At 50.2% G+C, this 15,814-nt stretch overlaps 1 protein-coding gene across 3 annotated transcripts in view; it reads right to left on the bottom strand.

Annotated features, from left to right (window-relative positions):
• The window catches only part of Sipa1l2 (signal induced proliferation associated 1 like 2), a 151,363-nt gene extending 135,778 nt beyond the window's left edge, over positions 1-15,585 (bottom strand). For all 3 annotated transcript variants that reach the window (XM_085843514.1, XM_085843515.1, XM_029480755.2), the window contains exon 1: positions 15,427-15,585. The gene's annotated coding sequence lies outside the window, so the exon portion shown is untranslated. The remainder of the gene's footprint in view (positions 1-15,426) is intronic.
• Positions 15,586-15,814: the final 229 nt, after the last annotated feature.

Here is a 15,814-nt window from a genome sequence, read left to right as displayed (position 1 = left end):
TTGGTAGAGTGTTTGCAGGGAATATTGTGAGGCCCTGGGTTTGATCCCCAGCACTGCATGAAACCAGATGTGGAAGAGCAGACTGGGAATGGAATCCTAGCACCCAGGAGACAGGAGCAGGAAGATGAGAAGCTGGAGATGAGCGTATGCTGAGCTCACTCGATACACGAGACCACCTCAAATTTAAAAGAAAAGAAAGTCTATTGCTTTCATGGACGGCTCTGCACATCCTTAGAACACACAGGAGAACTAAGGCAGGCCCAGGAAAGCTGACCACACCATTACCAGCCCCTGGACACTGATCCAGCCCTCAGGCAACCACAGACTGCCCCACAAGTTCCACAGTCGCCACTACAATGAACCTGAGCTGACACCTGGAAAGGGCATTGTAAGGTGCTAGCAGCCAGCGGGCCCTGAAGTCCTCTCCTGCTGGTGGGACAGAGCCAAAATGCCCATGGATCATTTCTGAGTGCACGCACACCCCAGAGCCCCTGAGAAAGAAGTCACTATTATGCTGTCCTGGAATATCCATCCCTTCAACTTCTCTGGATTATAAATGGGAAGCCAGGTCTTTCCTTACACTCTCTGAGCCATGTCCCCAGAGGCACCATTAGGGTGCGGTTCTAAGAGTCTGCCCTCACTCATATTCACACTGAGTTTTACTCTCCTCTCCTCCACATGGAACCAACTGCAGTCTGCAGCACAGGGCAGTGATGCCTTCAATAGCAAAGACTTTAAAACTGACCAGGAAGCATAGTTAGAAAGTCTACTCTTCCCACAATGGAAGAATCCTAACAGCAACACCAAGCTGTCTACTACCACCAAGGGCTGAGACTGCAGACCTGAGCCTGGTCCAGAGGAGCCCACGGAAATTGCAAAGCATGCTCCTGGGTGTCTGACAGACTCCTCCCAGGAACGCTGCAATGGTGAACAACTGCCCCTGTTCACTGGTACAGAAACTGAGGCTCTGGTGAGAAAGCCGTGGACACCACAGCCATGGACACACACACACACCTTACAGTGTAGGATAAAAGTATAGGATGAACCAGGGGCCTAGGATCATCAACTGCACTGGTTCACTTTCCCAACAACACATGATGTCTCAGGAGTCACCTGCTATGGAGGCAGGTTTCAGGGAAGCCTTATTCATGAGCATCAATATCAGACAAGGAGTCATGAAGTCTGGAGTCACCTCCACAGAACTAACATCAGCCAGGGATGGCAGTAACAACAATTCCCAGCTTCCCGAGATCAGGTAAGGTCATCAGAAGAATGCGGGCAAAGTGAGAGGGACCCTTAGCCACCCACCTCACAGACGGTCCTTTCTTCTCAGCAAGCCTGAGTGGGGACCACGGGTCACTTGGTTAGATGGGGATGAAGCCTTATAAAGGAGGAAGGACATGGGAGGAGCCTAGGTTCAGAGTAGCATCGCACAGACCTCAGGCTGTGTAGTACAAAGGAAGGCTTCTTTAATGTCAGGCACTATACTCGAGTGGGTCTTCTTGACCAGGGAGAGTACCCACCAGAGCCAACCTGTCCCCGTGCAAGAGTCACACACTGAAAACAAACACGTGAAGCCACCAGGAACTGCAAACATTGAGTAGAAGCTAGAACTGCTCACAGCTGTAGGGGCCGGGGCACCCCAGGCTTCAGCAACTAAGGCGTGGCAAAGGCGCAGCTCTTAGGTCTGAAAGTTACTTTTAATTCCTCCGAGATTTTACTGCATTAGCCAGTATCACCTCAGCACAGCAGATCCGAAATCTGGTCTTCCCGGTTTAGGTGGTTCGTGTCCTCCATAGATGACATCATCAAACTGAATTCAGGGAGTTGGAGCAACTGTTGTGTTTGAACTAAAAATGAGTCCTCCGCTTCACAAGGACACACCCATGTCTTCTGCCTCAAGTTTTCCAAATAGCACACACAGCTGAACAGCTGAGCTCTACTGACCCATCTTCAGAGGCAACGCAGTTGAGCCAGTGCCAGGAGCCCCTGCCAGCCCTGTGCAGATGCCAGGACACAGAGGCCAGACTCACCTGAGTCTCAAAGAGTGCACAGTGGTAAAAACCAGGCAGGTGGATGGATGCCTGGACAAGGCAGGAAGTCACTGCTTGGCAGGGAATCAGAGTACAAACATGACTAAGAGATCAGGTGAGAGAAAGCTGCTCCGGAAATCGCAGGCCACTGAAAATGATCCCTGAGCCCACGGGGAGAGCAAAGCAAGTGTGTCATATACTTAAAGGCAGATCTAAAGTTAATATAGTAATATTTCCACACAGAGCTGAGAGTGTGAACCTTGTAACTGAGTTGCTATTTATATCTCCTCAAGAGCATGCAACACTTGACAGTAGAAAACTAGAAACTGGGGTGGGGGTGGGGCAAGCTGCCCAGGAAGGGACAGGAGAGAAGCTCTGGGTAGTCAGTACACCTCACACCCTGACTGAAGCATAGGTTACAACAGACTACACGCATGCCCAAACTCACAGGATGAACAACACACTTAAGCTGTCTGCATTTCATTCTAGAAATTTCACCTCAGGTAACAGGAAGTGCTCAGTCATGAAAAGCAAGGATTCCGTACTTACAGCTTATGTTGAAATACAGTTTAAAACAGAGCCAGCGCTGGCATGGTGGTGCACACTTGTAAGCCTAGCGCTCATGGGGCTGAACCAGAAAGGCTGTCATGAGTTCAAGGCCTATCTAAATGAGTGCCATACTTGGAAAGGCTCTAAATCCCAACCATTTTCCAAAGCTCAGCTCCGGCTCACTGTCTCCCATGGCTCTCTAAGCACCTTCAGTGCAGGAAGCTCTAATCTGAAACAGCCAGATAGGGAAATCCCGCTGAGAAAGAGCCCAGGGTTTCTGTAAGGTCTAAAACTGTACGAACCGACTCTGCTGCAGCTGGGGTAAAAGACTCTGTCCTTGGAGGTCTGGAACTCTGGAGGTTCCCTGCCAACTCAGCAATCCATCAATGGCTCTATCAAGCAGACCTGAGACCTGTAGCCTGTAACCCCCAGTCATTATTAAAACTGTCTGTGAGAGTTGGGGGGATGGCTCACTGGGAAAAGCACCTACTGGCAGACATGAGGACCTGAGTCTGATCTCTAGAACCCACATAAAAAGCTGGGCAAGGTGGCACATGTTTGTGATCCCAGCCCTGGAGAATGGAGACACAAGGACCCCTGAGTCTCTCTGGCCAGTCAGCATAGCTGAAAATAATGTGGAAAGACACCGGCGGTGTCCTTGACTGGCCCAAAGGTCAACACACACGAGCACCCACACACAGCACGAAGCTCTGGTTCTCCTCTGTAAGACACTCCAAATAGCTGCCGCTCCTTTATGACTTTTTTAGTTATATTTTTTCTAGCTTTACATTTCCCAGAAAGGATGGTTGGATTCAGTTTTTAGCACTGTGAGGCTGGCAGAGACCAGAGACTGCAAGGAAAACTGGCCTGAGGGCTGCTGCAGGAAGGTGGAGCCTCGGTGTGCCCCACCCCCTCCTCAGCCTGTCTCTCTCACACACACACACACACACACACACACACACACACACACACACACACAAGGTGGCCTGAGCTTTGCCTCCATGACCAGCACAAGGTAAGGCCTGAGCCCAGCCTCTCCCCACCTGCCAGCCTCAGTGTTCCCTCACTGACTCAACATCCCCTCTGCCCCAGGCTTATTCTAGAGAGAACCAGAAGCTGTGGTGCCAAGCTAAAAGGATGGATTTAGAAAGCGCCACTGAACCAGACGCACGGCAGCCACCAGACATCGCCCAGATTTAACTGCCCTAAAATTAGTTGCAAAGCAGTTATGGGGACCGAGTGATTGCGTCAGAGCCCCTGGCTGGCCAGCTGCCAGTATGAAACACACCCACCGCTTTCTCTAGCAGGGAAACAATATTTTGGCACACGGCCAGTTTCAGAGCCCGTCAAACGCAAGCTTCGCTGTTAACGTTTTCTAATTCAGTGACAAGGTGGACACAGTCTATCCGGGCTGCATCTGCGAGGGTGTTATTTTCTTTGTTGAACGCATTTATTCTTCGGGTGAGTAGAGAGCTGTGGCTGAATCCTTTTAAATATTTAAATGCCTGGAATTTATTTAGGGCTTCACATTCAGCTGGCTTCAACAAAGATTATGCAAATGTAGCAAAGGAGAAATGAGAAACAAGACCGTTCCCCTCTTACAGTTCTTTTAATCTTGGCAGAGATTTTCAGAGCTGAAGAAATGGCCTCTGAAGGACCAGCAACTCCCAGGCTGGGCTGCTATTACAGGGCACCCCAGCACCCCTGACTGAGAAACGCAGCTGTACCCTCAGCCTTGGCACCCCACTCTCAGTAAGCTAGCTGCCTCCACCACTCCCCATACCCTCACCTTTCTTTACCACCCGTCCCCCCACCTTCTTCCTTCTCTTCAATCTATCTCTCTTGCCATGACGGACTGAGAGCTGCCTTGACTTAAGGCAGTTACAGTGTTCAGTACAAGACAGAGCATCACAGCTGGACCCAAGAGACCCAGGTCTGAAACATTAAAAAACGCACAAGATCCAGGAAGAGCACACTTCTCACTGTGTCTAACAGGAAACAAATCTCACTGGCCTCATGGAATTCCTACGTAGGAGTTGAAGACACAGCTCAGTTGATAAGAAGCTTACTATGTAAGCAGGAGGCCTGAGATGGAGCCTGTCACCCCAACACACATACAGTAAGCCTTCCTCGGTGGCATGTGCTCGTGGTCCCAGAGTAGGGAACGGGGCGACAGCCGAGCTGAATCAAGTCCCAAACCAAGGAGAGGTCCTGTCCCAAAAAACCCAAGGTGAGTGTTGCTCGTGGAAGGCTGTCCTCTGGCCTCCACGGGCCTGTGCACACACGGTGAGTGTTGCTCGTGGAAGGTTGTCCTCTGGCCTCCACAGGCCTGTGCACACACAGGTGAGTGTTGCTCGTGGAAGGCTGTCCTCTGGCCTCCACAGGCCTGTGCACACAAGGTGAGTGTTGCTCGTGGAAGGCTGTCCTCTGGCCTCCACAGGCCTGTGCACACAAGGTGAGTGTTGCTCGTGGAAGGTTGTCCTCTGGCCTCCACAGGCCTGTGCACACAAGGTGAGTGTTGCTCGTGGAAGGCTGTCCTCTGGCCTCCACAGGCCTGTGCACACAAGGTGAGTGTTGCTCGTGGAAGGCTGTCCTCTGGCCTCCACGGGCCTGTGCACACAAGGTGAGTGTTGCTCGTGGAAGGCTGTCCTCTGGCCTCCACAGGCCTGTGCACACAAGGTGAGTGTTGCTCGTGGAAGGCTGTCCTCTGGCCTCCACAGGCCTGTGCACACAAGGTGAGTGTTGCTCGTGGAAGGCTGTCCTCTGGCCTCCACAGGCCTGTGCACACAAGGTGAGTGTTGCTCGTGGAAGGCTGTCCTCTGGCCTCCACGGGCCTGTGCACACAAGGTGAGTGTTGCTCGTGGAAGGCTGTCCTCTGGCCTCCACGGGCCTGTGCACACAAGGTGAGTGTTGCTCGTGGAAGGCTGTCCTCTGGCCTCCACGGGCCTGTGCACACACAGGCATGCAGAGGTGCTCCCCCTGCACACACAGGCATGCAGAGGTGCTTCCCCATGAGACAGGAGCAAGGAAGAATAGCAGGAAAGCTTGCACACAGCTGTCTGAAAGCGGCCTTGCTTCTCATCCAGCTCTTCATTCTCTTTACATGTCAAGCACAGCAGTCTCTTTCCTTCCTACCCATCGGAACTTTCAAAATAGAAATCAGACCTGTGATTCACAGAGAAAGCCTTAGAATGGCCCTTAAGTAAAACCTGGTAGCCAATTGGATGCCCCTACTATTTATTTGCTATGGCTCTGCTCATAGATGGAGACAGGACCATGGCTCTCAGATTCCACACAAAATAGTACCCACGATTCTGCTGGGGTTATGAATGATGAAAGACTCCTGTTAGGCTCTAAGTGCAGCTGCTTGTTATAGGCTGGGGATATAGCTCAGGGGTGCAGTGCCTGCCTCACATGCAGGAGGCCCCGAGTTCCACCCCCAGCACTGCATAAACCTGGTCTAGCAGGGCACGTCTATAACCCCAACCTTCGGGAGACTGAGTTCAAGACCAGCCTGGTCTATATGAGACCTTATCTGAAATAAAAGCAAAAACTCTTAAGTATGCAATGCCTGCCATATGTAAATCATTAATAATATTCCAACGGACTTTGCTAGTCTTCAATGAAAAACACATAAGCAAGGGAGCGCGGCCTGGAATCTGCAGACCAAATTCTCAAACATCCCCATTTCTAGAAGGAATCTTAAGGGTTGAACAGGCAAGGACAACAGAGTGCTAGGAACTCAGAATTAATTTCCCTCCAGTAAGCTGTATCAAGTAGCCCAAGCCAAGGTTTCCCCTCAACCTCCAACAGGACTAGGGCCACCCTGGGGGACCAAACTGACACTGGGAAAGGAAAAGGCAGACCACCAGATCATAGGAGATGGCAAGTGTGCCGCCTTGCCAAGCGTCAGTACTTTGGGCACAGTATCAGCAGTCTCCCAGATCCTGCAGAGCCCTGCTAACCCCTCTTCAGGAACTCCTGCCTCCCACAGCTGCACCTACATAGCTCAGTGGCAGCCACTTCCTGTGACCCTGGGAAAGATGCAGGAGGAAGTAGGAAGGCCACTTAGAATGAGTCACAATGGAATCCATAACTTACTTCAAAAAAAAAAAAAATTCAAGGCACAGAGAGCTCCTTCATGTCCAAACCCACAACTACAATCACTTAACCACAATGGTCAGGAACCACTCTTGTGGCACAAACTTCTGAAGCCCGGGGAACACAGCAGGGAGGTCCCCGCCCACAGGATAAAGATGCTCTAGGGAGGAGACACAAGAGGCAAGTGCAAATAAGTGATGCCCAGAGGTGCAAGCTGGAGCTGTACCCTGCTGAGGAGGACAGAGTGGGAGCACGGTAGGTAGCTGGAAGCCATCTTTCTATACTCGCCAGCCTCCTGTAGCCTAAGCGCTGCCAGGCTACTTCCTGAACTTGTTCTTATGACCAAACACCAGGAAAGAAGCAGCTTAGGGGAGGATGGGCTTATTCTGGCTCCCACGGAATCTGAGGATATGGACGCGCAGCAGTGGCTTGCTCGCATCTCCATGGCTCAGGAAACAGGAGCTCAGGCTGGTACTAATGGCCAAACTGAAACTGTTCCTGTGGGAAACAAGGACAGTTGGGCATGTAAAACATTGTGCACACCCAGTGATCTGCTGTGTGGGTCTCCACAGACTTCTGAGAGGTGTGGAGTGCCTGGTGCCCGTGTGGTTCTCACAACTCTGCCTTCTCTGTGCTCTGGGGCGCATTCTGAGTTTGGTACTGTGGCACTGTGGATTCGAATGGTTATTACCATGGTTATCAGCCATGGAACCCCCTTTCCAGTCAGGCCCCATTTCCTAAAGGTTCTCAAAGCATCTGGGGACCAAGTATTCAAACATGAGCCTGTGGGGACATTTCACACTAGAGCCATACAGGGAAACACGGGGCCTCCTCAATGAGCTAGGGACAGTGTGTGCCACCATCCTGTCATACAGAATGTCCCACTGTGAGGCTGCACTCTTCACATACTTCTGACGCATGTCTGCACAGACAGGTGACATGTCATATCACTCCGAACTCTGTGCAGTAGGCGGGTGTAATGGTGTGAAGCTTTCTCTAGCAGCCAAGCTAAACCAGAAACACCTCCATCCCCACGCCCAACCAAGGCATCGCAAGTAGTTCCAGGGACCAGGAGAAAGGCCACCAGGAAAGCCAACAGATGCACACAGATGCAATGGATAACCACACAGCCCATAGAGAGTGGGGTGTAAGGGAAAAGACTTCCACTTCTAGCACTTTAAAAACATCTTTCGTAAAACTCATACTTTTGCTCATATTTGATGATGGTCAGGAGATCCTGGCATGATAAAGAACATAAACAGATCTATGGCACATAAGTATGCATATATTTTATTTTGATTTTTGAGGCAGGGTCATACTGTGTAGCCCTGGCTGGCCTGAAATGTGTCATGTACACTAGACTGGCCTTGAACTTACAGAAACCCACCAGCTTCTTGGTGCTGAGGTTAAAGGCAAGACCCACGATGCCCAGCAGCACATATGTATACATACAGACACATGTATATATACAGACACAAGTATTCATACAAGCATATGAATATACACAAGCATTCAGAGAGTTGACTTTACAGTGGAAAGAGCCTGCAGACCCTTCTACAAAACAGCCATTGTTCACTGGATTAAGGCATTAAACACTTGAAACAGTAGCATTTCACTGGATGAATGACCAAAACTGTAATTCCTAAAATCCCTTATTAGACAGTTCAATACAAAGAGGAAACAGCCCAGAGCTATTCTGGAACCACATGAATCCCATGGTTCCACGGGAATCAAATTTAAAACACACCCCAGAGCACAGAGAAGGCAGAGCTGTGTTGGTCACATGGGCACCAGACACTCCGCACCTCCCGCAAGTCTGCGGGAACATGCACAACAGGTCTCTGGGTATGCATAATGTTTTACACGCCCAAGAGAACACGTGCATAAGGGCGCCATGCCCATGTTCCACAGCAACAACTTCAAACACCGGCTCTTTGCTCTGGTCTTCGGTGTAGGCGTGGCTGCAGTGCTGGCACATCTCTGTGATCCCAGCACTGAGGCTCCAGGGTGAAATCCAGGCTGGCCCAAGGAGACCCTGGCTCCAAAGCACCCAACAGAAAAGGTGTAACTGAACACACAATGTCCACCTGACTTTATGTGGACTCACCTAACTGGCAAGGGCCTCATCTGGGTGTGTCTGTGAGGTCAATTCCAGGGCACTTGCTGGGTAGGGAAGACCTGCCATGAGTGTGGGTGGCAGCATCCCACGGAACAGGGCCAGGATGAAATATGAGGGAAACAGAAGAGTCTGCTCCACATCGGGCCCTTCCACTCTTTCTGCCTGTCCTGAGGTGAGCTGCTAGGCCACGCCTTCCCTCCCATGACAGCCTTAGTGATGGGAAGCTAACTAATTCTCCTACTTTGGACTTCTGACTTCACCACAAACAAAGGGGACATTCCTCAGAGGACATGGCACACACACCAAGTGGGAAACCCGCAGTCGGAGTTCCAGACGCTCCTATAGCTGAGGGATAGCAGCACACAAGGAAGAGATGAGAGCTGAAATGTCCTCACTGAGAGCTAGAATCTTATCACCCAAGAGACAAACCTCTGAGTATGCCCTCTGTGTTCTAATTTGGTGTTAACTGAAGTGGGTCTTCACATTCACCCTAAATGTGAGCAGTACTATCACACGGCTGGGGTTTCCACACTGCTGAAAAAGAAGAAAGTAGGCTGAACACCAACCAGCATTCTCTCTTTTTCTGCCTAGATAGAATATGACCAGTGGCCACACACTTCTGATCTGCCTTTCCACCATGCTCACTATGAACCCAAAGAAACCGTCCCTTTCTCAAGCTGCTTTCATTACAGCAACAATCAATGTAACTGACTGTCCATCCACTAAACAGGGACAACACCAGGGAAGCACCGGCTCTTCCCCTAACTGCAAGGGACATAAGATGATGCAAGTCTTAGGGCAGGAGCAGCGGTCTAGCTCTATCCCATTTCCCATGTCCTTTCTCTTGGGTCTTTAGAAAGCCACAGGGTCCCCTAATGTGTCAGAGCCAGGTAGTCATTAAGCATATATTTCCTAATCACTAACTACATACAAAGCAGGTCTAACTAGGGACACAGTAAAACACAGACTCACTTCTGACTTAGAAAACCTCAGTCAGCAGAACTCGTAAAGCAAGTTAGGTGCCATCTTTCATAATAACCTGTGAGAAGGGGAAAGAGACTCAGCCAGTTACTAAAACCAAGCACTTCACATGTCCTAGTGCTTGGCTGTAAGAACATGATTCCTTGGAGCCCCCAAAAGGGAGCCCCTATGGCTAAAGATGACACACTGGGTGCCTAGGCAACTCATCAATCCCACCAGGGGTACAGGAAGCGGTATCAAGGGTCAGCTAAGTTGCAGGCGGCACATTCTTTCCTTCACGTTTATTTAGAGGAGGGGAGGCGCGCATACATGCCCCATGTGTGAAGGACAGAGAATGACTTTCAGGAGTCAGCTCTTTCCTTCCGCCACATGGGTCCAGGGTTCAAACTCAGGAGTCAGACTAGGTGGCCAGTGTCATTACCCACCCCAGCCTCAGCAGCACTCCTGAGAGGAAGGGCTGAGTTGTCAACAGAACCAAATTCCAAAACAAAGGAACTAGTAACAAGGAAACAGAACAGCAAGGTGACTATCACAGAACAGTCCTGGACTCAGGGCCAGCCATAGACACAGAGAAAGCAAGCAGAGCCAGCCTGCTCCTCCTCTGAGTGCTCAATACCAGGCAGACAGAAGGAGCTCTGCTCACTGGGCCCCACTTTGACAACTTTGATGCAGAGGTGAATGGCTCTCTAGATCAACCTGTGGGGTCATGACCCCTTTGGAGCCACATATCAGACATTTGAGATTTATAACAGTAGCAGAATTACAGTTATGAAGTAGCAACAAAAATAATTTTACAGTTGGGGATTATCACCACATGAGGACCTGTATTGAAGGGTGGCAGGGAAGGTTGAGGACAGCCACTGCTCTAGAGAATTTGTTCTGAAACAGTAAAGTTACAATGACAGGTAGCATAGGCTGTGTTCTATAGTCTATATAGTCTATATTTTATATATTCTATAGAAACTTCCTAATGTCAGGCCTGGTGGCGCAGCTCTGTCTTTCCAGCTACTCAGAAAGCTGAGGCCAAAAGATCCCAAGATAGTTCAAGACTAGCTTAGGATAGTGAAGGAGTTTAAGGTCAGCCTGGGCAACTTAGTCTGAAAAGAAAAACAGAAAGAGCAGGGCAGGCATCCGACTCACTGAGAGAACACCAGACCAGCATGTATGAAAGCAGAGTTCAAGCCTTAAGCATTGCAAACAAAGATTAAAAACTGTTGAGGGCTGAAACCATCAAAAAGTGGTATTCAATCCCCACTCCTCCAGGCCCCGCTGAGTGACTACGGGAAGATCCCCTTTGGAAGTTGTTTAGGGCCTATTGGGAACGTAGCTCAGTCACCTTGCCTGGCTGTGCTAAGGCCACAGGTTCAGTTCTCAATGCAGTCAGAAACCACACGGTAGGAGCTAAGCAGTGGAGAACCCTGGGGAAAGCAGGCTGTGCTCTCGAAACTCTTTGCCCAGTGACAGCCTCACTATGAAACAAGAGAAAGATGTGTGTGTGTGTGTGTGGTGGGGGTGTCAGATGAGATGTGAGGTCACTTTACTAAATGTTCTCTCACTCTCACACGCACACTCAGATACACAATCACATGCACATATTCTCACACATACTCACATGCACACACACATGCCTACACACACACATTCACATACACACACATACACCCCATGTGGGGACCTACCCCAATACACATCTTTTCTCCTGTTACTTTCTTCTTCTCTTTCGTTGTTTTGAGATGGAGCCCCAAATCTGTAGGCCAGACTGCCCTCAAACTCCCAGCAATCCCCCTGCCTCAACCTCTTTAGTGCTGAGATCACAAGGGCTACCATATACAGTCTTATGTTATCTTGATTAAAAGCACTGATAATAGTGATGGCTAGAGTTGGTTTCATTAATATACTTATGCATATTTAAGTAATATGGTTAGGGTAGCAATGCCAAATGCATATAAACCTAACCTCCTTAAAATCTGCTTTTGTGTTGATTTTGTGAGACAGGGTCCCATGTAGCCCAGGCTGTTGCAGAACTCATTATGTAGCTGAGGATGGCTTTGAACTCCTGGTCTTCCTGCCTCTGCTCCCCAGGGCTGGGATCATCAGAGTACAGCACCACACGTGGCTTGGTTCTGTTTTCTAAGTTTTATAGATGGGTGGAAACAGTGGTGCGCATGAAGGCATTGCTGCTCCACTTACATCCTTTCTGGCACAGAGATGCTCCATGACAATCACACTCAGCTCACAGCCTGTCGCGCTGTCCACTACTCAGTCTCCACACAACATAGCATAGGAAACAGGTCTCAGAAGCGGCCTGTACTACTACAGTGGCTCTGGCAGGAGAACAGCATCAGATCTGAGCTGCAGAGCAGTCGCCACTATTGTCACTCTGAACTCAGGGTCAGAGACCATCAAACCAATTTACCCTTGAAGTTGGGAGACATTTGAATTCCAACTGCATGGTTACCGCTCCTTAAAAAGGGTCATAGCTGAATGCAATTGGCAGAGAAAAGCGATTCCTGAGTCACTGATTTCAAAGGTAAACCTAGCAACTGTAAATCCATATACGGAGGTTCACTGTACACAAACTTACAATACACGGAATCCAGCAGAACTCATAATCATGGGAAATAGAAACCATTCTGGCCAAGCAGACATTTTTATTGCTCTAATACATGTATTTTTAAACAATAAAGAAACAAAGGGGGCTGGCAAGATGGCTCAGTAGGTAAAGGCACTTGCTGCCAACCCTGAGTTCAGTCCCAAAAGTGGGTGTGATGAGAGGAGAATCGACTTCTACACGTTGCCCTCTGACCTACACACACACCATGCCACACACACAGACAGACACACACACACTCACTCTAAATAATAAAAAATGAAATGAAGAGAGAGACAGAGACAGTGACAGAGAGACAGAAACCAATATTTTTGGAGCCAAAAGGAAATGATTTATACTTTATCCAAACTCACCTGGGACTAGAGAATGCTCCCTTGAGGCTCCCACCCCTTCTTCTCACCCAAAAAGGAAGCACTTGTGTAGGTTCAGGAAGAGAATCTAGACCTCGAGTGTTTGTAGTGCTCAGGGCTTGACTTCATAATTTATTCAAGTAAACAAGCATAGTCAGTCCACGTTCTCTTAAGACCCACTGTGTCTTTGTAAAGATGCTTATCTAAAACTACCTCCACATTGAGGTCAGAAGTCTAAAGACAAGTCAAGGTTCTCTAAAGCTGGGTTTAACAAGTACTGATGGAATCAAGGGTGAGGGGCAGGTCCATGTAAACAGAAACACAGTTGGGAGGCCTGTGCACAGCCTTGTCAAGCCAGCTTCAATTACCAGATAATAATGATTTGTACTAACACCTGTTTCAGAGACAGCTCTTCAAGTATCCAACCAACTGTCCCTTTTATCTCAGGTGAAGAGGATTCCCCAAGCTCTGGAAAGGTGACTAAGCTCAGGTATCAAAGAGCCCATGCAAAATCATACGGGGAGAGGGGTTGCACCTTCCAAATGTATACTGAATAGCTTTAACCAAGATGATGAACCCACTAACGAAGCTAGAAGTTACAGCGCTAAAGCAGACGCTCTTGGCGAGAGCCTAATGTTTTACAATAACAAAATCATGTTCTAAAAAACATCCACTTAAGCCAGACGGTGCAACTCTCAGCCGCAGTCCCAGGCCGAAGCTCCACCTCCACATCCTAACTGGATGCTGTGTTGTGCTCTCTCCATCCTCCGGAGGAAATGTCTACACGGCTTCTTATGCAAGTTCACCTCACCCCATCTATAGGTAGCACGTGGGTACTGAGGGAAGCCCTTCCTGTTTCCTTATGTTCCCCAGACATTTACCCAGTTGGGGTTCCCCCCCCGCCCCTTTAGCTATTTATGAATACACTTTAATTTAGAACATACAAATTTAACGTTATATTTTAAGCCAGCCAAGCCACAAGAAATAACTATAAAGCCAAATTCCAATTTCTTCAGCTAATAAGCCTGCCTACCACCAGGGCAAGACTTGGGCTAGCTGTGAGGTTTTACAAGAATCGGGGTGTAGCAGAGCACACCGGTCATCCAAGCCAATCATGAGGCAGGGGACCACAAGTTCAAAGCCTGTTTGAGCTACAGCGTGAGGTCAGCCTAGGGAGCTTAGTGAGACTATTTCAAAATAATAGTAAATGGCTCACTGTTTTGAAATAACAATAAATGAGGCTGGGAATGTAGCTTTGTGGCAGGGTGCTTGTCTATCATACCCAAGCCTATAGGTTTAATTCCCAAATCCGACCCCCTGAAAAAAAAAAAAAGTACTTAACCCAGAATGTAAGAATCTGCTGTGGCCACTGGATCGGTTAACTAGAGGCACTTGTTTAATGACTAGACTGTACTAGTCATTAAAAAGCCGTGCTGGGAAGAGACAAGCCAGATCTCACCAGGGGAGAAGGAAACGCAGAGGTCCGTGACACAACCCTCAGTATGACTCAGGCAGACGCACTCGGCTACAGATCTTCCTCAAATGCTGCCGGTCAACCCTTAGGCAGGAACAGCCTCACACGCGCCCAAAACTGAAGATAGACTGTTCTTCCCACCCCCAACCCCTGCAATAGATCCCATTTCTGCCTGTTCCGGAAACCTTTCCAGCTAGCCGTAAACAGCACGTCGAAATCTATGCAGCTCTTATCACCAAACCCACCCAAGAACTCCACATTCTCCAAAGACATCAAGACCTCCGCGATGCAGAGCGGAGTAACAAGCAGCTCGCTCATTCATAGTTTCCTCTGGTCGCTAGAGATCAAAGCCCACTTTCCATATTTGAAAAAAGAAATATAATAACCAGTTTAAGCCTTACAGGGGAGTACTATGTTTCAAATAAAGCAGCAGTTTGGGATAGTTTCTTCCTTTCATTCCAATTTGTAAGACGTTAAATAAATAAATAAATCCCAGCCTAGACTGCAGACGCAGGAAACTCAAGCGGGCAGCGGACTAAAATGCCTGTCATAAGAAAGCCATCTAGTGTTAAAGTTTAGAAGTGAAACCGCAGACAAAAGGAACATTTCTGGGACTATTTTGAAGTTACTGGGGAAAACCAATGTGAATAACCAAGACGCCCCGTTTTCCTCGGATGACTTGGGTTTTGAGGTGCTCTGCATTCTGCCTTTCCCCCTCGCTATTTGGCCTTCTTTCTCAAAGCCATCCTTGCGCAGACCGAGGCAACTCCAAGCAGAACCCGAAGCGCCTAAGACCTGTTTTGACCAAAATCAGGTATCGCCCAGCCCCAATTCTTGAGGACGCACTTGCTGTCCGTTCGCCCGTGCTGACGTTGGCCCGGACTGAATTAATGTAGCCGAGGATGGTTAATGACGACAAACGTCTCCCCGAGGGGTGACGCCAAGTTGTCCTCGGCTCTCGTTCTCGGGGAGACGAGCCGAAATTGATTCTCGGGATTCTGCGACCAGGCTCAAATGAATGTGCCGGCGCGGCCGGTCGCTTCCCGACCGCGGTCCTTACCCGCGGAGACGCGAGCCCGCGCGTACAAAGGAGCGGGAGTCCCGGGGGAGCGGCCCGCAAGTTGCGCGCAGCCGGGCAGGTCCGGTCCCCGCGCCCTGTACCCCGAGCCCCGCGCCATCCGACGCACCCCGCACCCCCCGGCACGCACCTCGGAGCCGCGGTCCTCTGAACCCCGCCAGGGCCGGCGCGCAGAAGCCGGGGCCTCGCCGCCCGCCGCCGTCCCGCGCTACCCATGGGCGCGCTCCCCGCGCGGCCGCTGCGCCCGCGGCTCGAGCTGTCGCCAGGCGCCGCGCTGCGTCCTCGGCCGCCCGGCTCCGTCTGCAGCCGGCTCCCGCCGCCGCCGCCCGCCCCGGCACCGCCCCCACGCGCTCCGCCCCCGCCTATTGGCCGGTGCTCCGAAAGACCCCACCCCGAGCGCGCCGCCCCCTCTCATTGGCCGGTGGCCGGACGGTCCCCGCCCCTAAAGCTCCGCCCACGCCCATTGGCCAACCGGACAGGCCCCGCCCCGAGCGCTCCGCCCACGCCCATTGGCGCGC

Source organism: Mus caroli, unplaced genomic scaffold (genome assembly GCF_978045245.1).
Source record: "Mus caroli unplaced genomic scaffold, Mus_caroli_1 scaffold_10, whole genome shotgun sequence".
Taxonomy (NCBI): domain Eukaryota; kingdom Metazoa; phylum Chordata; class Mammalia; order Rodentia; family Muridae; genus Mus; species Mus caroli.
The sequence above is the reverse complement of the archived record's forward strand: the minus strand, read 5'-3'. Positions and strand labels throughout refer to the sequence as shown.